We start from the raw sequence: 19,812 nt of genomic DNA, 5'->3' as shown, positions 1-19,812 counted from the left end.
ATGACAATAAAAATTGTATATATTTTGTATGTCGGGTGTACAAACAACAGTTACATATAGCTAACTTAACTGTATACAAGTTATATATAAGTTGTATGCAAATTTTAGCTTTTTGACTGAAATCTGCACAAAAACATTATATAAGTTATATATGTAGCTTTTGTATCACGACCCAAAATTCCACCAATGTCAGGAAGGCACCTAACCCAACCCGCTAGGTAAGCCAAACAGTATATGTTACTACTACAATGAGAAATCATCAATATTATAAATAAGACTCCAGAAGAATTTAATACAATTACCTCAACGATTGGTAGTACAAGTCATGAGCCATTACGATTTAGATTTACAAAGCTGGTGAAATGAATAAATACAACATATGTTTGAAAGTAATATAAACAGAAATGAAATTCTAAGATACCATGACCAATAAGGTAGCTTGAATCTGGCATACGGGTACGCCTCCAATGCAAAGCTCTGTCTTCACAGCTTCTCAGCTCCAGAATATGCACGCAAGGTGCATAAGTATAGTATGAGTACAACCGACCCCATGTTCTCAGTAAGTATCTTGACTAACCTCAAAGAAGTAGTGGCGAGATTTTTAAGTCAAAAGATACTCACTAGTCAAATAACTTGTCCAATATATCAAAGGCCGGCAACAGGAAGTATAGCAGGAAAAAAAACAATAACAACAATCTTATCAGAAAAAGTGACAACAATTTAATACATGTAAAGGCTGAGCTTTAACAATCAAGTCATCAAATAGAATCTCACACATATGAAACCGCATTCCCACGCTATCAATCACCCTCGCACGTCAAAGACCGCGACAATATGAGTACACCCGCATGGCAAAAATCGTGTGCCACAATATGAATTTGATTCCGTAACAATTCCCACACAACATATTCAAGAGAACTTTTCAAGAATCAAGCATATTAATACATATGACAACATCCTCATCTCATCAATCTGATGTGATACCAACAATTCAATAAAACACGAGATAATAACTTCATGTAGGTAAATCCATCCTAGCAACTAAAACATCAAGTAATAACATAGGCATAGCTTAGCATGTTAAAAAATAACACAATAAAAAATGTAAAATGCATGACACACATAAGGAAGTGACATGCATAATCAAGGGTGTAACCCCTGGTACCACCACATCAACCTGAACAATGAAAATTGCCACCAGGCTATCACATAACATCCCCGCAATGCCACTTATATTTCTCCGCATGCGCATAGCACCACATGCACATAAGTCACCCTTATCTTTCCGCATGTGCATCATAATAAAATGCCTCCCCCACAAGCTCATCTCGCCACCCTTATCTCGTTTTATGCGCATCATAATGAAATGCCTCCCTTATGTCGCCGCATGCTCATCTACAATCAACCCGCACAACATGTCCACATGTGCCACAATTATCACAGCAATGCAAGATAACAATTTATCATCAAGAGGCACATCCTCATAACTCATCACATAAGCGCACAAGGACATGTTAACAATAGAAGTGTGGATAAAGCATGACTATGGCTTTATCAATTATAGAAACCACGTTCAAGTATTCATACCAAGGATCACATATGTATCACAGAGTACACCCGCCCCAATCAAGGGACTTTACATAAACAAGTCTGGATGTGTGTTCATAACCTACGACGCATCTAACTCTGAGACAAATACAGATTAAGTGTCAAGATTTGCTCATCATGTTCAACATAAGGTATCAATAGCCTCAACTTTCCTCTAGCATGGTTTATCGTGCTCACATAGTTGATTAATTAAATAACCCATAGAATCAAGTAAAATACACAACCAACTAAGATATAAAGTAAGCTAGAATCTACCCCGAGCATGAATACCCGTGACACATGTTTATATGCTCGTCACCTTATATATACATCACCCCTGCATGTAGCAAACAATATCGAATAGTAGAAAAAATTTCCTCAACCAAATCTAGGCAAGACACTTACCTAAATGAGCCCAAATCAAATCTTTAATAGCATTTACTCTAAAAATTCACCTCCGTCTGGCTCAAATCTAGCCAAAATAATTCAATAACATCAAATAATGCTATAGGAAATAATTCAAATTATAAAGGTTCAATCCTTAACCAATTCCCAAAGGTCAACAAAAGTCAACCCCGGGCCCACCCCGTCAAAACCTGAGTTGAGGGTTAGATCCCTACTACCCATAATCTCATAAATCCAAATATGTGATTAGTTTTCAAAACCGAGTCCAGATCGACTCTGAAATTTTAAATTTTTATTTATCAAAACATAGTCAAAAATCCCCAAAATATCCTCTCAAATTCTATGATTTTGATGTTAAAATCCATAACAAATCAAGTTATCATATCAAAATTGAGGGAAAATCACTTACCCAATAGTTATGTGTGAAATACCCCTTCAAACATCGCCTCCCGCCACCCGATCGGTCGTTTTATGTATTGTAGCCCCGTTACCCTATTTATTTCCTCCTCTATCTTCAATTCGGGTGAGTTTCGGAGTGAATTGGAACACATAGTTCCAAAGTTGGAAGCTTAAGTTGAAAGAGTTGACTAGAGTTTGACTTTTGTGTAGACGACTCCAGATTGGACTTTTGATGATTCAAATAGCTTTGTATGGTGATTTTAGACTTCAGCGTATGTCCGAATATGAATTTGGAGGTCCGTAGGTTAGTTTGAGGCTTTTTGGTGAAAGTTGGAAAGTTGATAGGTTTGACCGAGAGTTGACTTTGTTGATACCGGGCTCGAAGTTTGGTTCCGGGAGTTGTAATAGGTCCGTTGTGTCATTTATGACTTGTGTGCAAACTTTGAGCTCATTCGGAGTTGGTTCGATATGATTTGACTTTAGTTTTAGAAGTTGAATGTTCATAGATTCAATAGGTTTGAATTGGAGTGCAATTCGTAGATTTGATGTTGTTTGATGTGATTTTAGACCTCAAGTAGGTTCGTTATGTGTTTTGGGACTTGATGGTATGTTTGGACAGGGTCCCGGGGCCCCCGGGTGTGATTCGGATTGAATGCAGATTCATTTTGGCCTTGGAAGATTTTCTATGCCTGCCTAGTTCTGGTGTAATCGCACATGCAATGGTGTGGCTACAGGTGCGGCACCGCAGAAGCGGCCTCTGAGCTGCAAAAGCGAGATTGGACCTGGTGAACTTTGTCTGCAGGTGTGGAGGTTCATGCGCAGGTGCGCAACCGCAGATGTAGTTATCTTTCGCAGAAGCGAAGTTTTACTTGATATCTTGGGACCGCAGGTGCGGGCTTTTTCCGCAGAAGCGGACGCGTAGAAGCACCTTTTTGTCCGCAGAAGCGAAAGCGCAGAAGCGTTGTTTGGATCACAGAAGTGTAAATCCCTGGGCTTTAGTGTGGCCGCATCTGCGAGGAATTTTCCGCATATGCGGAGTCGCAGAGGAGACCAAATGTCCGCAAAAGTGGAATAACTAGGAAGAAATAGTGGAGATCGAGGGTTGGAGTTATTTTTCACATTTTGAGTTAGAGAACTCGGTTTTGGGCAATTTTGGAGGGGATTTTTAGGGATTGAATCGGGGTATGTGTTTTTGACTCTGATTTGCTTACTATTCATGAATCCATCATTGTTTTTATCATTTAATTAGTGTTTTGAGTTGGAAAAATTGAGGATTTTTGTGAAAAAATCCTAAACTATAAAGTGAGGATTTCAAGGTCGGTTGAGGTCGGAATTGGATAATATTAGTATAGTTGGACTCGTTATTGAATGGGTATTTGAATTTTGAAAGTTTGGTTGGGTTCCGAGGTGCGACTCTGGGGTTGTCGTTTTGAGTTGACTTTCTGATATTCTTTAAAGATTACAACTTTATTATTTGGAATAGTTTCCTATTATTTGTATTTATGGTATTAAGTTATTTTGGCTAGATTTGAGCCATCTGGAGTTGGATCTTCGCGGAAAAAGGCTTACTAGTGGGTTGAATTAGCTTGTTTGGGGTAAGTATCTTGCCTAACTTTGTGTAGGGGAACTACCCCTTAGGATTTGGGTTGAATGTGCTATGTGTGTTATGTGGAAGACGTGTACGTGAGGTGATGAGTGCGTACACGGGTTATACGTTATTTAGACTATTTTCATTCCTTTAATTGATTTGCCATAACATATTATATCTTTCATTGTTAATCTACCCTTATATGCTTTGTTTGACATTGTTAACACTTGTTCTACCTCTTACTTGTTATTTTACTCTTATATGCTTTAGTTAAAGTTATTGCTTTCCTTATTGTCTTGTTACTTCTTTAATTGTTAAACTACCTACTTGGAGTTGTTATTTCATAGAATATCTTCTTGTTGAGTTATTGGTGTTGAAGTTGTAAAATCTATTATCACATTGAGGTGAAGTTGTTAATTATTTAGATATCTTTCTTGTTGAGCAATTCACATTCACTTCTTATTGTTGAGATTCTTTGGTTGAGCCATGGGCTATTTGTTGTGGAAACATTGGTATTATTGATTCTTTTGGAAAGTTGTGGCATATGGGCACTTGTTGTGCGAGTTGTGATATTGATATGCATGTGGTGGTATAAGTCTAGGGTTTGATATGCATGCGGTGAGATAAGGTGGGCTTGATACGCATGCTACTAGTAGGGGAACTACTTGAAGCTATGTGGTGTGATACGGTGGGCTAAAACGCGGGTAGCTATTTCGGGAAAAAATGATTTTCAAAGCTAAATGTAAGGCTCCCGCGGTGATATAAGGAAATAATGTGATTGGACTTATGAAATGTGAATACGAGGCATTACCTCGGTTGTGATTCTTGTTGTACATTTCATATTGAAAAGATGTATTGGTTGAATAGTTCTTGTTGCTTCAATTCTTCCTTGCCTTACTAGTTTTGTCCGTATTTGATTCTCATTATGTGATTCCTTCTTGTTGCCTTTTTGCTTAGAATTCTGTCATTAGCTTACATACTAAACTGCTTTGTTATCACTCATTTCTTCGCTTCCCATTACTTTCCGTTATCATATTATTGTTCTGCTTATCTTGTCCTAGTATGTGTCTTGAACTAGTCTCGTCACTACTCTACTGAGGTTAGGCTTTATACTTACTGGGTACCTTTGTGGTGCACTCTTACTACGCTTCTACACATCTTTTATACAGATCCGTGTATATCTGCCCGTGTCGGATGCCAGTGATTGATTGCTACCTTTGGAGACTTCAAGGTATACCTGCTCAACGTGCACAGGCCTTGGAGTCACCTTTTGCTATCTCTTATTACTATTTATCCTTTATTCAGACAGTGTTGTATGTTGAGATCTTAGTATTTTCTGTAGAGCATATGATTCAGTCTCTCCGGGTTTTGGGAAATGTTGTATTGTGGTTCGGTATTGATATCTTTCTGATGCTTAGTAGTTTATATCATGTTTTCAGTTTTCTTATGTCATATTCTCTTGTTTGTTAGGCTAACATAGTCTTAGAGACTAGGTGCCATCACGACATCCTAAGGCGGGAGATTGGGATCATGACATCTATAAATGAGCTGCGGATGTCGCATTTGCGATCAGAGGTTCGCAAATGCGACCTCCGTATATACGACATAGGGATTGCAAAAAATGAACACTGTCTTCCCAAGAAATGTCGCAAATACGACAATATACTTCGTAAATGCGAAGCCCCGCTGCCTATCAGTAAGTCGTAAATGTGACCTCTGCTATGCAAATGTGGAGCCCAACTACCTCAGCCTCTGTCGCAAATGCGCTCCTCCTCCTCGCAAATACGAGGTCTTCCCCCAGACAGCCCCCACCATAGATGCGATAAATCCACCGCAAATGTGGCCATCTCAAATGCGAGCATACCTTCGCGAATGTGAGGTTTGCAGCACCAGAAAATCTGAAGTGAGCTCAAAGCACTTTGAGACATGTCTGAAACTCATCCGAGCCCCTGGGGCTCCACACCAAACATCCACACAAGTCTATAAACATCAGACAAACTCCTTCGCGAGCTCAAAATACAAAAATAGCATCTGGAATCACAAATCGAATACCAAAATGCATCAAATTCACCATGAAACTCAAGAACTTCAAAAATCACAACAAAGCGTCTGATTCCTATGAAACCAATCAAAATGACACCAAGTTTTGCACAAAAGTTTGAAATGAGAAAATGGACCTATTCCAAGTCTCGAAATCCAAATCCGAACCCGATAGCCACAAAGTTAACCCATGGTCAAACTTAGGAAATTTCTAAACCTTCAAATTGCCAACTTTCGACAAAAAGAGCCAATTCATCCTAGGAACCTCCAAATTCAATTCCGGGCATACACCCAAGTCAAAGTCGTACGAACCTAATGGAATCATCAAAACACCATTCCGTGGTTGTTTTCACAAAAGCCAAACCTTGGTCGACTCTTCAACTTAAAGCTTCAAACTTGAGAATTTCTCTTCCAAATCAACCCAAAACCTCTCGAACATCGCAACCAACCATACACGTAAGTCGTAATACATCATATGAAGCTAATCAAGACTTAAGACCCCCGAACAGAGTGTTAAAGCTTAATATATGTTATGACCCGACCGATCATTTTGTGCATTCGAGCCCCATTTCCCCTTTTGATGCTTCACTCATGTGTATTTGTGGTTTCATGACTTGCGAGGTAGGTTAATTTTATTCGTGAAAGGTTTTGGGATGATTTGGACCCTTTAGTACTTGGTTTAGAAGCCTAAGTTGGAAATATTAACCGATGTTTGACATTTGTGAAAATGACACTGGAACGGTGTTTTGATGGCTCTAATAGGTTCTTATCGTGATTTTGGGTGTGGGCATATTCCCAGGATCGAGTTCAAATGTCCCTAGGTTGATATGACTTGTTTTGCCGAAAATTGGCAATTTGAGGTTTAAAAGTTTTCCCAAGTTTGACAGTAAGTTGGGTTTTTGACTATCGGGTTTGGAATTTTGTTTTTGGACTTGGTATAGGTCCGTTTTGCTATTTGGAAATGTTCTGCAAAATTTGGTGTCATTTGGAGTTGGTTTGATAGGATTTGGACGCTTGGTTGCAATTCTAGAGGATCTTGAGTTTTCTTTTGAAATTCATGCATTTTGATATTTGATTCATAGTTCTAGATGTTATTTTTGTGTTTTGATTGCGCGACCGAGTTCATATGATATTTTAGGCTTGTGTGAATGTTTGGTTTGGAGCTCTGAAGACTCAGGTGAGTTTCAGACGTGTTTCGGAATGGTTTTGGCTCAAATACAGATTGCTGGCATGATGGTGTTGCAGTTGTCGCAATTGTGTGCACCAGCATTGTAATTGCGAACATAACAAGGGGAATCAGGTATCACAATTACGATACCTGGTTCGCATTTTTGAAGGCTAGGCTTAAGTTGGGTAGGTCGCAATTGCGACCATATGGTCACAGATACGAGGAGGGCAGACTTCGCATTTATGAGGTCAGTGTCGTAATTGCGACATCTCTTGGGCTTGATAGTTGCCGCATTTGCAAGGCTTTCCTCGAATTGCAAACGCAGTGTCTCAATTGCAACACCTGCAACCGACCAAAAGGTTGGAAATTCGGGATTTAATCTCATTTCTCTTATTTTAGAACCCTAGACTCGGTAGGAGACGACTTGGAGCGGGAATTTTCATCTACAATCATTGGGTAAGTAGTTTTAATCAATTTTCAACTATATTTCATGATTATATACGAGATTTAACATCAAATTTATGAGAATCAAAGAGGAACTTTTGGGGATTTTTGTCTAAGTTTTGGAAAATAAAAATTTGGATTTTGAGAGTCGAATTGGACTCGGATTAGAAAACAAAATACATATATAGATTCGTGGGGTTATGGGTAGTCGAAATCTACCCTTGGAGTCGGGTTTTGACCGCGTGCGCCCGAGGTTAACTTTTGGAAAATTGTGTAAAGATCATAGCTTTATCTATAGAAATTGGTTTCTCTTGCATTGTTTGATGTTATTAAGTCGTTTTTGGTTAGATTTGAGCCGTGCGCAGACAAAATTTAGGCGAAATGCTATTTTGTGGGTTGATTTGGCCTTGTTGAGGTAAGTATCTTGCTTAACTTTGTGTGAGGGATCTACCCCTTAGTATTTGGGCTGATTGTGTTATTTTTATTATGTGGAAGACGTGTATACAATGTGACGAGTGTACACAGGCTTATATGTGGTATTTTGACCGGTTTAGACTTTTAGACTTCTTCCATGCATTTAATTAAAATTTTCTTAACATGTTATATCTTCCATTGTTGAATTTTCTCTCACATGCTCTATTTGACATGCTTAGCATAGGTTCTATCTTTTACCGCCAAGTTCGTTCTTATATGCTTTAGTTGAACTTGTTACCTTTCTTATTGTCTTGTTACCTCTTTTATTATTAAATTATTCTTATTTGAAGTTGTTGATTATTAAGATATGTTTCCTCATTGAGTATTCCTTATTCATTTTGTTGTTATTGAGATTCTTGTTCACATTGTTGGTTGAGTTGTGGGCTATATGTTGTGGTATATTTGGTATTGTTGATTTTTGGCAAGTGTTATGGCATAGTCACATGTGGTGTTGTGTTGTGATAGTGATATCCATGTGGTGGTATAAGGATAGGGGTCAATATGCATGTAGTGAGATTAGGTGGGATTGATACGCGTGTGTCTTGTAAGGAAATTACTTGAAGCCACACGGTGATATAAGGGGGGCTAAAACGCATGTAGCTATTTCTGGAAAAATGTTTTCAAAATAAATGCAAGGCTCACGCGGTGATATAAGGAAGATTGTGAGTGTGACTTGTGAAATGAGATTGTGAGGTGTGGTACCTCAGTTGTAATTCTTGTTGTACATTCTACGTTAAAGAGGCTTGTTGGTTGAACAGTTTTATTATCTCTTCATTTGCCTTACTTGTATTTGTCCGTATTTGATTTCTTGTTGATATTATCACGTATTCACTCCTTGTTTCTTTAGTTGCTTTAAATTCCATTGTTAGCCTACATTTTTGTCACGCCCCAAACTCGGGGAGCGCGACTGGCGCTCAACCGAGTGAACCCGGTTGAGCAAGGCTGTTAGATATGCACTCAACTCACCCATGATCAAGAGTAGACATGATTTCATTAATTAGGTAGTAGGAAGATCATATATACAATACTAGATCATCTTATTGGTTACATCACTTTTAAGTTTCAAGGTACACACATTCTTATGATTCGAGTGGAGCAAGAGATCAAAACACAACATAATATGCTTGACTTTTCTAACACCCATATACAACCCACATAGTGTCTACGGAGCCTCTAAAAGATACAAAAGAGTGTTATGATAGTACCAGCAATAAGGCCCCGACTATACCTCAAAACGTGATAATAATATTAATAAAAGATACAATACATGACCTCGGGATAAAGTGGGGCTCACTAAGTCTGTTGGGAAGAGGATGTACCACTATCGCTGATCAACACTGCCTGCCATGGAACCACCTGCATCCATTTAAAGATACAGCGCCCCCGGTAAAAGGGACGTTAGTACTGTCGAATAGTACTAGTATGTAAAACTAAACACCATCTCAATAGAATGAATGATAATTGTTACACCCAATAGTTTTCGTACGTGAAAGTACACCATAAATAAATTGATGAAAGCTCGGAAATGAGATGTTACATCCCGCATTCTTGTACGTTAAAGTTTAGTCGTAAGTTAATCGACATAAGCTCGGGAATGAGATTATTTTGGGATTATAAGTATTATGCCATTTCAAACAAGGGATAAGTAAATTCGTGAAGGTGAGAGGGTAAGCAAATCGAAGAAAATGAGTTTCGTCGAAAGTTGTCATTTTGAGAAACAATACGATCCGAGCTATAATACCCGGTATTTATAGACTAGTGCCATACAAGGTACCACATGAACATGATAAGTAAGGTGTATAAGGTGTGTTAAAAGTGAGTAGTATTTTAAGTAATTTGAGATAATTCTTAATTATATGAATAATTGGTTAATTATTGGTTAGTAGGAGATTAACAAGTTAATTAAGTTATTAGATAAGCTTAAAGACAAAAAACGTGGCAGCCACATACATGAGCCATTAAGTGACTCTTGAATAACTTTGCAAGGTGTCAACCTTTAGAGAAATGATTAAAGAATAACTTCAAAAAATTCAAGATTTGGATTATTCACAAGGATATGGAATTCACAAAAAGCCATAAAGACTCTCAACGTGAATGCTTATCTTACAAGGTTGTGATCAAATTCACAAAGTAATCATACAAAATTTGCTACAAAAATTCATACGAGATTTCATAAGATAATAGCAACGGGATTTTGCAATTCTAAGGTTGTACGGTGCAATCTTTCTCAAGAATATCATATGGATTTTTCCCTACTTCGATCCGCTATTACATGGTTTGCCGCAATTAACGTGTGTTAGAGGGATTGTTAAGAGAATCGGTTCATGTATATTAAGGCTAAGACCTTCCTTCATTTTGGCATGATCTCGTAACTACATGTGTTTGATAACGAAGCATAAAGCGAAGTTCATACTCCCGAAATTATATACATTACCCTAGTCTCATAAGTTACAGTATTCTCCCTTATCGAGACTTTATATTCAATTGAGTTTTGTCTTTTTCCAGCCAAGAGAGCAGAGAGTCTATATATATAGAATATTATAGTATTTTCACCACCATCGAGCTATAATCGATGGGCAGGCCCCTATTGGGAAACCTCTGATCAGATGGTAAGTTATATACCGAGCCTACTGTGGCCGAGCGCCTATGAGAGAGCCCAGCATGGCCGAGATAAAGAGCCTAGTATGGCCGAGCGCCTATGAGCGAGCCTACTACGGCAGAGCAGTTATATATACCGAGCCTTATAGGGCCGGATAACTATTTTACTTACTATATTGAGAGAATTGAGTCAGTATCAGCTGGTAAGCATATCTTCAGATTATCTTTGACTCCCAGTTACATTCAGATATTATATTATCATTTCAGTTTCAAATTTCAGTTATTTTATTGCCTTACATACTCGGTACATCATTTTATACTGACTTTCCTTTTTCTGGGGATGCTGCATTTCATGCATGTAGATTCAGATAGATAGACGGGTAGACCTCCTCAGTAGGTGTTGCCCGAGTTCAGCTTGATCGGTAAGCTACACGTCCTGCGGAGTTGCCGGGTCTAGAGTTTTGTGTACATCTTATGTATATATATATATATATATATATATATATATATATATATATATATATATATATATGTTATGAGGAGGTCGGGGCCCTATTCCGATCACAGTACATCCATCAGTAGAGGCTTGTAGACATACCCTGTCAGTTAGTGTAGTATGTTGGGCTTGTAGGCCTTGTATGTATATTTGGTTAGTTTGTCAGCTGTAGTAATTATGACGGCCTTGTCGGCCTAGATTTATATTGATGTTTAGTCAGCGTTCGCAAATTGTCTTGCAATGTGGCCCATGGTCAAGGTATGACATTATATGTTCAGAGTCCCTTAGTTACAAGTTGGTACGCAAGGATAGGTGAGGCACCGGGTGCCAGTCTCGTCCCCAGGTTCGGGGCATGACAGAAGTGGTATCAGAGAAGTTCTGTCCTAGGGAGCGTACAAGTCGTGTCTAGTAGAGTCTTGTTTATGGGTGTGTTGTGGACCACACTTATAAGTAGGAGGCTACAGGGCATTTAGGACTGTCACTCTTTCTTCTTACTCTAGATCGTGTGGTAGAGCTCAGTTGTAAGAATTCAAACTCCTAAACTCTATGTTATTCGTAATAAGACGATACCTATATCCAGAAAGACAGCTGGTAAGAGATTGAATGTGGCTATGGAAGAGTTGAGTCAGAGGAACTCAATTTTACATAATGGTTATGATGAGTAAATGTAAGGTCTTCAGTAGATCATGTGTATACTAAGACGTGGAAGCCTTTTGATAAGGAGCCTTAAGTCAGGAATATCTATCCACCCCTATGGTGAAAGGCAATGAGGGATTCAGAAGGTAAATACAAGTTTCAATAACTAAAACAAGCAAGGTAAAGAAAGGTACGAGGCGCCCAGTTAATGAAGATTATCAGTATTTACAATTCAGGTAGAAGAATATAAGCCTTTTGAGTGCTTTCAACAATAATAGAGATATATACAATTGAAATTGATCACACCCATCTCAATTATGCCCTATGGGAGTTAACAGGTGTAGTTTAAGAGAAGGACGGGATATCAGGATCCGACTGGGGTTAGGGCAAACCAAAATGGTGAATGGATTGTTTGCGTTAGTTGACATTTCCGAAGGATATTGTAAATGTGCTAATAGTTCTCCTTGTGAGACGCCCAGATGGTGCACTCTACAATAGTACAGCTAGATATGAGTACTACAAAGATAGGCACTGAAAGCCTTGAAGGGATGAATATTACCATAGTGTGGCTCCCGTCCCTAGTAGAGCGAGAACGTTGAGCAAACCGAAGAGGCACTGGATGGAGCAAAGGGGAGGTAAAAGCATAAGAACGTCTTGTTGAAGTTTTTAGAATAAAGTGATTGACATAAATGCTAGCGGGAAATAAGAAGAGATTCAATGAAGCATTATGAGTAATATATGATACATGGATGACAACGGTAGATCAAAAGGATGACAGTATTACAGAGTCTATAGTCAAGTGAAGGAAAAGACAAGAGGTGACAAGCCTTGAGACAACAAAAGAATATAGGCCATAAAGTCATATCCTCATTTTGAGAAATAAGTTCGTGACTCTAACGTGATTACGAGAAGGAAAAGCTAGACCTGCAGAGTAATAGTAATCAGTATGGGCTGGTGAACAAGATAAACTAAACATGAATTAGGGACTGAGTGATTTGATAATATCGGTATTGTGATAATTTTAGATTTCGTTCTGGCGATAATAGAATGGACAACAAAAGAAGATTCATGAGAAATTCAGAGAATGGTCATTCAGGAATATGCTTCTCTAAAGCAAGCAATGTGAGCAAAGTTAAGCTTAAGGGACTGTATGTTCCAGTTACACTAGGTGTTACCCTCGCGAATAAGGGATTTTGTTATCCTTGGCACATAAAGATTACCGCAAGGTGAGTAAGGGTCATTGAAGATGTGAAAATACGCCAAAGATGAAAAGGTAGAACATATATAGGTAGATCATCGTAGCGCTAAATTTTAGTACTCCCCTAAAGGGGGGAATATGGAGTGATGTGGCATTAAGTCAGAATTAAGTGGTTCTAGAAACTATGGAATGGTGAAGGAAGAATGCGAAAAAAATGAGAAAGGAATGGGATTGCACTTATCCAAATCCTACAGATATGCTACGATTCCAGAATATTATGCAAGCATAACGTCAAGGAGAGGAAGTAAGGGTTCCAGCCCGGGATGTTTTTGATAAATAAGGAGCCAGTGCGAGACGTAAGTTAAGACAAATGAAATTATCCAAGATAGATTACGCGAAATATAGATATGAGAATGGGACAACGAGTAGTTAGTAGTTGATTCAGGAAGAGCCTAGTTATGGCTAGACAAGGGGAAATGTTACACCCTATATTTTCGTACGTAAAAATGCATCGTAAGCAAACTAATGTAGGACCAAAAATGAGATAATATTTAAAAGTATATAAAGTAATTTAATCATGTTACCTTTGAGGTTACAAATATTGAAGATCATGAACAACAAGTACAAAGAGGGTTGGACGGTTCAGAAGCTAAAGCAATTGAAGAAAATAACGTTTCGTCGAAAGTCGACAAGTTGGGAATGTTATAACATATACCTTTGGAGACTAGGGTGCTTAACATGGTAAGGAGATTATGTTATGATTTATATTAGTTGTATGAAATCCGTGTGTTATGTTTTGAAGTCAAGCGAGTTGTGGAACAAAAGTCGATGAAAGTCATCACAAGTTACATTCATAAGTTTTACTGAAACTTTGGGTCAAATGTAACTGTGATTTTCTCCCAATATACTTAGAGTTATGGGGTGTTCCACCCATCAAATTAAATATCTATGAGTCTATTTTCCAACGCATTAAACCGTTTGTCAATAAAACATTGGAGTAGAAAGATATGGGCATTTGTGCGATACTGCGCAAGCTGCTAGGTGACAAGTAGGTGTGTCACCTACTTGCTTAAATGAGAGCCCAAAAAAAGGGGCCATTTCGGGTCGACCAAAGAGGCATTTTAAGGGCCTATTTTCTTCATATATTAGACTTAAAATAGAGCATAATAACCAGACATAAGCTCTGCAAAGAATCCTCCCAAAAATTTCCCACAAACCCTAATTGATTTTCTCTCCCTTTCAAGTTCCAATTGGAGGTAAAACGTAGAGTTTGAAGAACCAAGATAAGAGCTGAGTTATCCAACAAATAAGGTGAGTTTACTGCTCTCTTTCATCCAATTTTTCTTCTGTAAATTCATGGTAAGTCGTTCTATACTTGTAAGAACTCACGGGACGGTGATCGGAAGCCGTGAGTTCGAGTTATTCACTTGTAGCGGACTGTTTTGTGGACTGTTTTGTGTTGCTGTTGGGCTGCGTGTTTTACTACTGTTTTGTGGAGTTTTGGAGGAGGAAGGGGGTTTATAAACACCATATAAATGTAGGGTGGTTGGCTGGTCGTTCTTCATAACATTTTCGGGTCGTTTGACACTACTACGGTGGTCGTTTTGTGTACGAAGAGATTGGGGTGTGTTGGGCTGTTTTGTAGTATTTGATGGTGTATATAGGGCTGGAAAATGATGTATATATGTTGTTATTGTTATGTTCTTGTATTGTTTGTGTTATCTTGAATTTGGAGGAAGTAAGGATTATAGGGGAGATGCTGCCCGTTTTAATACAAAATAAGTTTGTTGTTCGTTGTGCGATAGTTGTACCTTTCGTAACTTAACGATAGTATTATTATCATTCTTGTAGATTAAGGTGCGAAGAGGTGAGTTCAACTTGGTGATTGGAAAGATTGTGATAAGGTATGTTAAGGCTAAGCCTTCCTTTATTTTGGCATGATCTCGTAGCTACATGTGTTAGTAACGAGACAAAAAGAGAAGTTCATATTCATGAATTTATTCACGCTATTCTAGTCTCATAAGTTACAATATTATTCCTTATCGAGACTCTATATTCAATTTTAGTATTGTCTTCTTCCAGTCAAGAGAGAAGCAAGCCTATATATACAGTATTACAGTATTTTCATTACCATCGAGCTATAATCGATGGGTAGGCCCCTATTGGGCAACCTCTGATCAGACGGTAAGTTATATATACCGAGCCTACTGTGGCCGAGCGCCTATGAGCGAGCCCAGGATGGCCGAGGTACAGAGCCTAGTATGGCCGAGCGCCTATGAGCGAGCCCACTACTGTTACACCCTATATTTTCGTACGTAAAAATGCGTCGTAAGCAAACTAATGTAGGACCAAAAATGAGATAATATTTAAAAGTATATAAAGTAAGTTAATCATGTTACCTCTGAGGTTACAAATATTGAAGATCATGAACAACAAGTACAAAGAGGGTTGGACAGTTCAGAAGCTAAAGCAATTAAATAAAACAATGTTTCATCGAAAGTCGACAAGTTGGGAATGTTATAACATGTACCTTTGGGGTGAGACTAGGGTGATTAATATGATAAAGAGATTATGTTATGATTTATATTAGTCGTATTACATCCGTGTGTTATGTTTTTAAGTCAAGCGAGTTGTGGAACAAAAGTCGATGAAAGTCATCACAAGTTACATTCATAAGTTTTACTGAAACTTTGGGTCAAATGTAACTGCAATTTTCTCCCAATATACTTAGAGTTATGGTGTGTTCCACACATCAAATTAAAGATCTATGAGTCTATTTTCCAACGCATTAAACCATTTGTCAATACGACATCGGAGTAGAGAGATATGTGCATTTTTGCGATACTGCGCAAGCTGCTAGGTGACAAGTAGGTGTGTCACCTACTTGCTTAAATGAAAGCCCAAAAATGGGCCATTTCGGGTCGTCCAAAGAGGCCTTTTAAGGGCCTATTTTCTTCATATATTAGACTTAAAATAGAGCATAATAACCAGACATAAGCTCTGCAAAGAATCCTCCCAAAAATTTCCCACAAACCCTAATTGATTTTCTCTCCCTTTCAAGTTCCAATTGGAGGTAAAACTTAGAGATTGAAGAACCAAGATAGGAGCTGAGTTATCCAACAAATAAGGTGAGTTTACTGCTCTCTTTCATCCATTTTTTCTTCTGTAAATTCATGGTAAGTCGTTCTATACTTGTAAGAACTCACGGGATGGTGATCGGAAGCCGTGAGTTCGAGTTATTCACTTGTAGCGGACTGTTTTGTGGACTGTTTTGTGTTGCTGTTGGGCTGCGTGTTTTATTACTATTTTGTGGAGTTTTGGAGGAGGAAGGGGGTTTATAAACACCATATAAATGTAGGGTGGTTGGCTGGTCGTTCGTCATAACATTTTCGGGTCGTTTGACACTACTACGGTGGTCGTTTTGTGTACGAAGAGATTGGGGTGTGTTGGGCTGTTTTGTAGTATTTGATGGTGTATATAGGGCTGGAAAATGATGTATATATGTTGTTATTGTTCTGTCCTTGTATTGTTGGTGTTATCTTGAAGTTGGAGGAAGGGCATATTATAGGGGAGATGCTGCCCGTTTTAATACAAAATAGGTTTGTCGTTCGTTGTGCGATAGTTGTACCTTTCGTAACTTAACGATAGTATTATTATCATTCTTGTAGATTAAGGTGCGAAGAGGTGAGTTCAACTTGGTGATTGAAAAGATTGTGATAAGGTATGTTAAGGCTAAGCCTTCCTTCATTTTGGCATGATCTCGTAGCTACATGTGTTAGTAATGAGACAAAAAGAGAAGTTCATATTCATGAATTTATTCACACTATTCTAGTCTCATAAGTTACAATATTATTCCTTATCGAGACTCTATATTCAATTTTAGTATTGTCTTCTTTCAGTCAAGAGAGCAGCAAGCCTATATATACAGTATTACAGTATTTTCATTACCATCGAGCTATAATCGATGGGCAGGCCCCTATTGGGCAACCTCTGATCAGATGGAAAGTTATATACCGAGCCTACTGTGGCCGAGCGCCTATGAGCGAGCCCAGCATGGTCGAGATACATAGCCTAGTATGGCCGAGCGCCTATAAGCGAGCCTACTATGGCAGAGCAGTTATATATACCGAGCCTTATAAGGCCGTACAATTATTTTACTTACTATATTGAAGGAGTTGAGTCAGTATCAGCAGGTAAGTATATCTCCAGATCATCTTTGACTCCCAGTTAATTTCAGTTATCATATTATCAGTTCAGTTTCAGATTTCAGTTATTTTATTGCCTTACATACTCGGTACATTATTTCGTACTGACGTCCCTTTTTGGGGGCGCTGCATTTCATGCGTGCAGGTTCAGACAGACAGACGGGTAGACCTCCTCAGTAGGTGTTTTCCGAGTTCCGCCTGATCGGTAAGCTCCACGTCTTTCGGAGTTGCCAGGACTAGAGTTTTGTGTACATCTTATGTATATCTGTATATATGTTATGGGTAGGTCGGGGCCCTGTTCCGATCACAGTACATCTATCAGTAGAGGCTTGTAGGCATATCCTGTTGGTTAGTGCATTATGTTGGGTTTGTATAAATTGGTGGTTTGTCAGCTGTAGTAGCTATGACGGCCTTGTCGGCCTAGCTTTATATTGATATTTAGTTAGTGCTAGTTTCCATTCAGTTTTATATTTTGCTTCGCAAATTGTCTTGCAAGGTGGCCCCATGGCCAAAGTATGACATTATGTGTTCAGAGTCCCTTAGTCGCAATTTGGTACGCCAGGTTAGGTGAGGCACGGGGTGCTTGTCTCGCTCCTAGGTTCGGGGCGTGACAACTACGGCCGAGCAGTTACACATACCGAGCCTTATAGGGCCGGACATTTATTTTACTTACTATATTGAAGGAGTTTAGTCACTATCAGCAGGTAAGTATATCTCCAGATCATCTTTGACTCCCAGTTAATTTCAGTTATCATATTATCAGTTCAGTTTTAGATTTCAGTTATTTTATTGCCTTACATACTCGGTACATTATTTCATACTGACGTCCCTTTTCTGGGGGCACTGCATTTCATGCGTGCAAGTTCAGACAGACAGACGGGTAGACCTCCTCAGTAGGTGTTTCCCGAGTTCAGCCTGATCGGTAAGCTCCACGTCTTTCGGAGTTGCCAGGTCTAGAGTTTTGTGTACATCTTATGTATATCTGTATATATGTTATGGGTAGGTCGGGGCCCTGTTCCGATCATAGTACATCTATCAGTAGAGGCTTGTAGACATATCCTATTGGTTAGTGCAGTATGTTGGGTTTGTAGGCCTGGTATGTATATTTGATGGTTTGTCAGCTGTAGTAGCTATGACGGCCTTGTCGGCTTAGCTTTATATTGATGTTTAGTTAGCGCTAGTTTCCATTCAGTTTTATATTTTGCTTTGCAAATTGTCTTGCAAGGTGGCCCCATGGCCAAAGTATGACATTATATGTTCAGAGTCCCTTAGTCGCAATTTGGTACGCTAAGTTAGGTGAGGCACTGGGTGCTGGTCTCGCTCCTAGGTTCGGGGCGTGAAAAACTTGGTATCAGAGCAGTTCTGTCCTAGGGAGTCTACAAGCCGTGTCTAGTAGGGTCTTGTTTATAGATGTGTTGTGCACCACATTATATAAGCAGGGAACTATAGGGCATTTAGGGGTTGGTTACCCTTCTTTGAAATCTAAATCGTGCTATAGAACTGAGTTATAGGAAATTTGAATTAAACTTATGTGTTGGTGTTTGCATGCACAGATGACGGTGACTAGGAAGACTACGGCTAGCCAGAGGAGAGATACAGCAGCAGGTGAGGGGACCAGCAGGGTACCCCTAGTAGATGGGGCCCAGTCTGAGGCTCAAGGCGAGACCCCTACTCAGCCATTACCGGCTCCTCCACCAACTACGGAGATTCCTATGGAAACCGCACATCCAGTTCCCCCCCCCCCACTTCCATCAGATCAGGAATTGAGAAGTGCGGTGCATTTGTTAACACAGTTGGTAGCTACCCAGCAATAGGCTAGGGCATCAGCTAGTGCATGAACTTCTGAGGGGTCTGGGAGTTTAAGGGTCCGAGAGTCCCCCAGAGTTCACGGGGACAGATCAGAGGGAGGACCCACACGATTTCATAGATCAGCTTCACAGGATCTTTCGTGTTATGCATGCCACGGAGAAAGAGGCAGTTGAGCTAGTAGCTTTTCGACTCCGAGATATAGCCATCCTTTGGTACGAGGGATGGGAGAGGTCCAGGGGACGTGATGCACCTCCAGCTATTTGGGAGAATTTTTCAGATGCCTTCCTTGACCAGTACTTACCACGGGAGATCCGACAGGCTCGAGTCGATCAGTTTCTAGCCCTCAAGCAGGGTAATATGAGTGTTCGAGAGTATAGTCTCCATTTTGACTCATTGGCCAGATATGCACCATCCATAGTTGCTACTATGCGGGACAGGATTCACAGGTTTATAGCAGGGTTAGCCCCAGAGTTAACCGAGGCATGTGCCACCGCTGCATTGCAGGATAGTATGGATATCTCCCGGATTCAGGCATTCGCCCAGAATATAGAAAGGGGTAGGCGTCGGCAGCAGGGTACAGAGAGGGCTGAGCAAGGGCAACGTAAGAGGATGAGATTTCCCAGGTCTCAGGAGCAATCTCAGGGTAGTTATAGGACCCAGTACTTCGGACGGCCACCTAGGCCTCCGCCACCTCAGTTACAGGGTTACAGGTATGACCGCTATACTCAGTTAGGACCAGGTGAGAGCTCACGGGCATCGGGTTTG

The sequence above is a fragment of the Nicotiana tomentosiformis genome, chromosome 8 (assembly GCF_000390325.3).
Source record: "Nicotiana tomentosiformis chromosome 8, ASM39032v3, whole genome shotgun sequence".
Classification (NCBI taxonomy): Eukaryota; Viridiplantae; Streptophyta; class Magnoliopsida; order Solanales; family Solanaceae; genus Nicotiana; species Nicotiana tomentosiformis.
Note: the sequence above shows the minus strand (reverse complement) of the source record.